The sequence below is a fragment of the Otolemur garnettii genome, unplaced genomic scaffold, assembly GCF_000181295.1.
Source record: "Otolemur garnettii isolate 467f Iridium unplaced genomic scaffold, OtoGar3 scaffold00175, whole genome shotgun sequence".
Classification (NCBI taxonomy): Eukaryota; Metazoa; Chordata; class Mammalia; order Primates; family Galagidae; genus Otolemur; species Otolemur garnettii.
In genome coordinates this window covers 2,109,789-2,118,043 of record NW_003852570.1, presented here as the reverse complement: position 1 = coordinate 2,118,043, position 8,255 = coordinate 2,109,789, and the positions used below count along the sequence as shown (strand labels likewise).

The following is an 8,255-nucleotide window of genomic DNA, read 5'->3' as shown; positions in this document are numbered from 1 at the left end:
CCTATTTAACAAATGGTGCTGGGCTAACTGGATGGCGTCCTTTAGAAGACTGAAACTAGACCCACACCTTTCACCATTAACTAAGATAGACTTTCACTGCATTAAAGATTTAAACTTAAGACATGAAACTATGAAAATACTAGAAGAAAGCATAGGGAAAACACTTGAAGAAATTGGCTTTGGCAAAAAATTTATGAGGAGCACCCCTCGGGCAATTGAAGCAATGTCAAAAATACACTTTTGGGACTGAATCAAACTTAAAAGTTTCTGCACAGCCAAGAACAAAGTAAATAAAGCAAGTAGACAGCCCTCAGAATAGGAGAAGTTATTTGCTGGTTATGTCTCTGACAAAGGTTTAATAACAAGAATCCACAGAGAACTCAAACTTATTAGCAAGAAGAAAATAAGCAATCCCTTTTCAGGGTGGGCAAGGGACTTGAAGAGAAATTTCTCTAAAGAAGATAGGCGCATGGCCTACAGACATATGAAAAAATGCTCTCCATCCTTAATCATCAGAGAAATGCAAATCAAAACTACTTTGAGGTACCACCTAAACCCAGTAAGATTAGCCCATATCACAAAGTCCCAAAACCAGAGATGTTGGCATGGATGTGGAGAAAAGGGAACACTTCTACACTGCTGGTGGGAATGCAAATTAATTTGTTCATTTTGGAAAGACATCTGGAGAACACTTAGAGAACTAAAAATAGACCTGCCATTTGATCCTACAATTCCTTTATTAGGTATATATCCAAAAGACCAAAAATTGAATTACAACAGAGATATTTGTATCAGAATGTTTATAACAGCCCAATTCATAATTGCTAGGTCATGGAAGAAGCCTAAATGCCCATCGACCCACGAATGCATCAATAAATTGTGGTATATGTACACCATGGAAAATTATGCAGCCCTAAAGAAAGATGGAGACTTTACCTCCTTCATGTTTATATGGATGTAATTAGAAAATGTTCTTAGCAAAGTATCTCAAGAATGGAAGAAAAAGTATTCAATGTACACAGCGCTATTTTGAAACTAATTCATAGCTTTTATAGGAATGTCATAACCTAGTTATAGCCTTAGAATATGGGAAGGCAGTGGGAGAGGGGAGGTGAAGGGGGTGGATGGAGGAGGGAGGGTGATTGGTGGGATCACCTCTATGGTTAATCTTACAAGAGTACAAGTGAATCTTTCTAAAAGCAGAGTATGAATGTCTTGACTCAATAACTAAGAAAATGACATGAAGGTTATGTTAACCAGTTTGATGAAAGTATTTCAAAATGTATATGAAAACAGCACACTGTACCCCATGATTGCATTAATGTACATAGTTATGCTATAAGAAATTTAAAAAAAAATTATAAAATTGTATCAAGTACATTGTCAAATATGAAATGGTGATTAATTTTTTATGGACTGGGATTATATATATGTTCCAATATTCTAAAGCATTGGTCTTTCCTAATGTATAAGACATTGGTCTGTCCTAACATATATTGTCAGTAATAATTTTAATTCATTTAAAAGGAAAGTATTTTTATGTAACTGGCTGAGTTTATCCTAGAGAAAAAGAAATATTAAGAGAAGCTGACTAATTCTCTCGGATTCAAATTCCTGAAATCTTTGGAAATTGAGTACCTTTGGGCCAAAAGCAGATTTTTAGAACTTTCGTTGGAAAGTTAACATGTCTATGAGTATTGCTAACCTAACTTGAAACAGAGCAGAAATCAGTTACGTGGAACTAGGCTAGTTTGTTATGGCTTTTTGTTTGAAATATTATTGGTTCTTTCTGTGTTTTGTTTTCCAGAAATCAAGAAAATAATTCTCTGTCTTTTGAGCTATTTGTAGCTTTTCAAGCAATTTATGTACTTATGAGCAGAGTTCGAAGCATGTATTTTTCTCTCTCCTTGGTTTCTTCAGAATTTGAAAGGCATTTGTAAGTATTCTTAATTTCTGACAACATAGTTATTTACATAAGTTCAATAAGAATCTGTTTTGTTCTATAGGACATGATGAAGGCACTGGTTATTTTACCAAGGCTTTGGCTGAAATAGCCTTTCCAGAGGTGTCCAGATTACGTTAAGGAATTAAGATTGACTTTATAAGGCCAATAAAAAAGCCCTTTGGAAAACTGGCCAGATACCCATCAGTAACCTTTCCTGATCTGTGTGTGGTAAATAACGAAGGTTGCTTGCTGACGGGTCTGGGAATTGAAATGTACTTGGGGATCTCAAGAGAAGAGGAATTTACCCAATGCATACAGGTATCTAATGGCACAGATGAAACCTGGGCTCATGGAAGGCTTTGAGAAAGTTCAGCCTGAAAATTCTTTTTAAAAGGTTCCAGCAAAGCTAAAGAGTCTAGATGGCTAATAATTATTCTTACTGCACTTTATGCAAATAATCAGTATAGTGAAAGAACAGTTTATTTTGGCAACTGAGTTGGTTCTACTGTAATTTGTCTTTAGTAAAGAGAGAAATTGGAGAGAGAGAAAAATAATTTAAAGGAAAAAAAAGGCTGTGGCCCACCTGTATTAGATCCCAGCCTTGTTTGGTACAGTCAACTTATAAAATGAGTCATAACTGTTGTAATAAATTGAACTGTTAAATCGGACTAAGAGACTGGCCAAAGAGTGTGGTCTGGAGGGAGACCTTGGGTGGAAATGGGGAACAAGCAAGGGAAGTCCACCTCACTGACTACAATGTTGAAGCACTTTAAAAAGGGATTTGTAGGTGACTACAGGGTGACTATGACACCAGGAAAGCTAAGGAGTCTTTGTGAGCAGGAGTGGCCCCCCCTTTGGGATTGGATGGCTGTCAGAGGGAAGTTTAGAGAGATCCCTAGCGTCTGAGGTATGGCACAGAGTTACTGAAAAGGGGGGTCACACTGAGCAGTTTCCGTACATAGATACCTGGCTACAACTAGTAGTAAACCCACCACCTTGGTTGAGAGGGCAGGTTGTGACAGTGCTAGTAACACAGGGACAGGAGGGGAAAGTGCTTTCCACCCAACCTAGAGTAATGGTGCTGAAGATATTGGCAGATCTGGTACCGAGAGGTATTGTTGCAGAGGCTTAGAAAGAGACACAGAAAACTACCAATTTGGCTCAAGTAAATGAGGTTCTCCAAGGAAAGACTGAGAGCCCAGGCCAGTTCTATGAAAGGTTATTTGAAGCATTTCGAATATATACTCCCTTTGACCCTGAGAGCCCTGAGAATCAGAGGATGGTTAATATGGCCCTAGTTAGCCAAAGTGCTGAGGATATATGGCAAAAACTGCAGAATCAGGAGAGGTTTGCAGGTACGAACACCTCGCAACTCCTTGAAATAGCACAAAAGGTATTTGTGAATCGGGAAGCAGTAAGCTGTAGGGAAGAGGACAGGTGCATGAAGCGGAGGGCCAATCTTGTAGCCATGGCTCTGAAAGGCACGAGGGAAGGAACCCCTCCCTTTCAAAGAAGACAGGGTCAAGGAGTACGAGAAAGTAGGAGACCTAGGGTAAAAGCCACCTCCCCCATGAAGGGATCAGTGTGCAACTGGCCGAGAGACAGAGCATTGGAAGAATGAGCATCCCCAGAGGTAAGGAAGTGTGGAAAATCCTGGGAGAGAGGCCACAGAACCAAAAGAGCAGGGAGCCCCTCTATAACTTAGTGGAAAAGGCCCTGCTAGACTGAAGGGGACCGAACTCAGCTGCCCCCGGAGAGTCCATGGTTTGAGTAAGGTTTGGGGGTAAGGCCAATAGCCTACCTTTCTAAGCAGCTAGATGGAGTGGCAAAAGGATGGCCACCCTGCTTATGGGCTCTGGCCGCTACTGCTCTCCTTGTGCAAGAAGCTGATAAGCTGACTCAAGGGTAGGATTTCAAAGTGCAAGTACCCCACTCTGTGGTCACTTTCATGAACACAAAGGGACATTTCTGGCTTTCTAATGCAAAACTAAGTACCAAAGCTTGATGTGTGGCAATCCACGCATAACAGTGGAAGTGTGTAACACCTTGAATCCAGCCAGTGGAAAAGAGACTGAGCATGACTGTGTAGAAATTATAGATAATGTATACTCTAGCAGACCTGACTTGCATGACCAGCCTTGAACAGATGCAGACTGGGACTTGTATGTTGATGAAAGCAATTATGTAATGGTGCAAGGTAAGCAGCGGGTTGAGTATGCACTGGTCACCTTAACAGAGACTGTAGAGGCTAAGCCCCTACCCCAAGGAACATCAGCTCAGAAGGCTGAGTTAATTGCCTTGACTCGAGCCTTAGAACTAAGTCAAGGGAAAAATGTGAATGCTTTTCTGATGCTCCAAGTACACGGGGCATTGTACAAGAAGAAGGGACTATTAAATTCTGGGGAAAGGGACATTAAGTATCAGTAGGAGATACTTCAGTTGCTAGAGGCAGTATAGAAAGCCAGGAAGGTGGCAGTGATGCACTGTCGTGGACATCAAGGAAATGCTTCCGCCATCACTAAAGGGAATACTAGGGTCGGTACTGAGGCAAAAAGGGCTGCATCCTAACTGTACCAGGTGTCGCGAGTGGCTCCCCTCATCCCTTGTTTTCCGGAGCTCTTACCTATCTACTCCTGGAAGGAGAAGGAATGGTTGGCAGCAGAGGGGAGCCAGGAAGCAGAGGGAGGATGGATAAAGATGTCCAACGGACAAGTAGCAGTCCCCCAGATTCTAGGAGCCACCGTGGTGACAGGAGTATTTGATGAAGTTGCTGGGATGGTACTTCTACATCTCCCACCTGGCAGCCCTGGCTAAAACTGTCAGTCTACAGTGTGTCACCTGCAACCAGTTCAACACATGCCAAGGACTGATGGTACCCCCAAGAATCCAGTCATATGGAGCAACGTCCTTCACGGACTTCCAAGTAGACTTTACTGAAATGCCCAGGTTTAGAGGGAACAAGTACTTGCTGGTGATGATCTATCAGACTTGGAGTAGGTAAAAGCCTTCTCCTCCAGGATAAAAAGGACCCCTGAATTAGCAAAAGTATTGCCCAGAAAAATCATACCATGGTTTAGGTTGCCACTTCAGTTTAAATTTGACAATGGGCTGGCCTTCTCAACAGAACTAGTGCAAATAATAAGCTAAAGCTTTGAATAACTTATAGGCCTCAAAGCTTAGACAGGGTAAAGTGCATGAACAGGACCATAAAAGCAGAAATTGGTAAACTCTGCCAGGAAGAAAAGCTTAATTGGATACAGGTCTTGCCACTGGTGGTGTTCAAAGAGGCCTCTGTCAGTTCTCTGCAATTTAGCAGGCACTCCTAAAAGAACTGGGGAAAACTGAACTGAAAAGACAAAAACCCTAGAAAGTGTAGCAAGGAAAATTTCCACTGGAGTAATTAACCGTGTTCTGTTTAGTCTTTAGTGTCTGTACATCCTTTCTCTCTGGAAGATCAAAGAGACCAAGTCTAGGTTTAGAATCAGAAACTGGTCCCCCTGAAACCAGGGTAGAAAGGACTTTCCACCATCATACTGACCACATGCACAGCAGTGAAGGTGGAAGGAATCCTCACCTGGAGTCATCACAGCTGGCTGAATAGGACTTCACTGCCCCTTGGGAAGTAAAGGTAACTTTTAAGACAGTCAACATGCCCTGCTCCAGCCACATACTGGGAGCTAGCTGGGCAACGCACGGCTGAAGCCTGAGGAAACTCCTCAAGGGACTTGTCTTAATTGGACTTTGGACTTTGGGAAAAGGGAGGGAAAAATGTCACAGGGAAAAGTAAAAACTTGTATGTATATGAGCCCACAACCACGGTACTGTTAAGGCCTGAATAAAGAACCTAAGAAAAGTCACAGTCCCTAAAATCTTAGTGCTAAAAAATAATTAATATCGGCACCTGCAGAAACAAGCTGATAGAGACCCCAAATTAAAAGTAATATAATGTAATATGGAGTCTCAAAAGGGGGGAATGAGAGAGGATACCCGAGAAGGGTGAGGTCTGGAAAAACAGGTCTTCTTAAGAAGATCACGAGGTTACACCTATGGGGTTCTCTCTCTCCATGGTGACTCAGCTCTTAGGAATTTGTAACTTGGAAATTTCCAAGTTCTGTGAAATCCTGTAGTTCTGTAGGGGCGGGACTAGCATGTCCCGCTTAATTCAAACTAGCCAATGAGAAGGGTACCTGTGGGGTGGAACTTTTTGACTGTCAATAAAAAGGGAAAGACCAAGCCAGTCAGGGAGCACGGCCATTTGGAAATCTTCTATGCTGTAAGCTCCCAGCTGATGAATAAAGCCCTTCCTCTTATAAACATGGTGTTTGGGTGCTCTTTCTCTCCATTGGGCCTCGTCTTCCTGCAACAATATGTACTCAGGTGAATGTTTAAAACACCACATTCATAATCTGTCCCCAGATTAATGGGCCTCACTTCGACTTTTGTCCTCTTCTTCTTGGGTTCTTATGTTTTAATTAGGTGCTTGTATCTTCCAATGCCATGGGTGGGCTTTGTCTTGTAGTGCCAATAGGTATTCAGTAGAATGCCACCTGAAGAATAGATGGGATTATCTCCTGAATTTCTAAACCTTAGGAAGGAAAAGGCTTGCTTAAAAATGATTTTGTTCCTGAGGCACAGAACCTTTTCTAGGGATCCACTCATCCTTTGCTACTGCAGCCTCTAACTGTGCCCCACTAGCCACGATCCCTGGGTGTCTGAAAACACTGATGGAATGGTATCTCTAATGTGTGAAACTTTTAGGGACATTCCAGACAGGGGGATTGAAAGAGCTAAGGAATTTAATCCTAATATATGACTACTTGATTTAAAGACTACTTTGAATTAAAGGCCATTCAAAATCAGAAAGCATTTGGAAGGGGCTTTCACTTTACCTATATAAAACCAGACTGACCTGATCAAAGGAGGCAAATGACTTCTTTCCTCCCCTCAAATGTTAGCAGACCTGACTCAAATCATTTGAAACACAACACCTGTCTCTCAGGTTAATTTACAAGTCAATCTGTTTTTCCCATTTATTTATCTTCCCTGGCAACCAGTTGTTGCACCTATATTCCAGACTCTCCCCCTCCTTTCTAAAAGGCAGATATAAGTATATCTGACCATCATTGAAATACTGGGTAATTACTCTTCTGATTTTCCCCATGCATATGGGCATATGGTATTTGGAAATAAATATTTTTCTTTTTTTTTTTTTGTTGCCGTCAGTAGAGTACCATGGCGTCATAGCTCACAGCAACCTCAAAGGCTTGGGCTCAAGCAATTCTCTTGCCTCAGCCTTCTGAGTAGCTGGGACTACAGGCACCCGCCACTATGTCTGGCTATATTTAGAGATGGGGGTCTTGCTCTTGCTCAGGCTTGTCTGGAACCTGTGAGCTCAAGCAATTCACCGGTCTTGGTCTCCCAGAGTGCTAGGATTACAGGTGTGAGCTACTGCGCCCAGCCTGGAAATAAATACTTCTCTTACTAAAAAATAAAAAAATAGGGCAACACCTGTGGCTCAGTGTATAGGGCACCAGCTCCATATACTGAGGGTCGTGGGTTCGAACCCAGCCCCGGCCAAACTGCAACAAAAAATAGCCGGGCATTGTGGTGGGCACCTGTAGTCCCAGTTACTCGGGAGGCTGAGGCAAGAGAATTGCCTAAGCCACAAGAGCTGGGGTTGCTGTGAGCTGTGATGCTATAGCACTTGACTAAGGGTGACACAGTGAGACTCTGTCTCTAAAAAACAAAAAAGTAAATAAAAACAAAAGAATTTGTTCTGTAAAATTTGGATCAGTCAAAATTGCACTGAAGGACCTGCACTTAAGGCCTTAAGGATGCAGATTTCCAACCCCTTGTTGGAAACATTCTCTTCAGGATAAAGAAATAGGTCCAAAGAGGTTCTATATTACTATAGTTATGGCTGGATAAAAACTGATCTAAGGACTAAAAGTCATGTTTCTTTATTTCCCATTCATTGTGTAAATTCCATATTTGCAAATGTGCTGCTTTCTAGTCTCATATAAATTGGTAATCTGCCAGGGTAATGGTTTCATTTTTTTTTTTTTTTATTTCCAAAAGGTAATTACCTAGTCAAGGCAAATTCACTGTCTGGGACAAAAAGTAGGTAAAAATCATTGAATACAGCCATTCATCTCATTTTGGCTGTTTTTACTAATCTAATGGATGACAACATTAACAAAGGACCATGTATGGATTCCTGGAAAAATATGCAATACTTAAAGAAACTGTCCTATTGAACTGCCATTAGGATAATAAGAAATTTAAGTTAATTTAATTATAACTTCAAAAT

At 41.5% G+C, this 8,255-nt stretch overlaps 1 pseudogene; it reads right to left on the bottom strand.

Moving 5' to 3' along the window:
• LOC100958966 overlaps window positions 1-6,604 on the bottom strand; it is a 12,215-nt pseudogene extending 5,611 nt beyond the window's left edge.
• Between the last annotated feature and the right edge of the window lie 1,651 nt (window positions 6,605-8,255).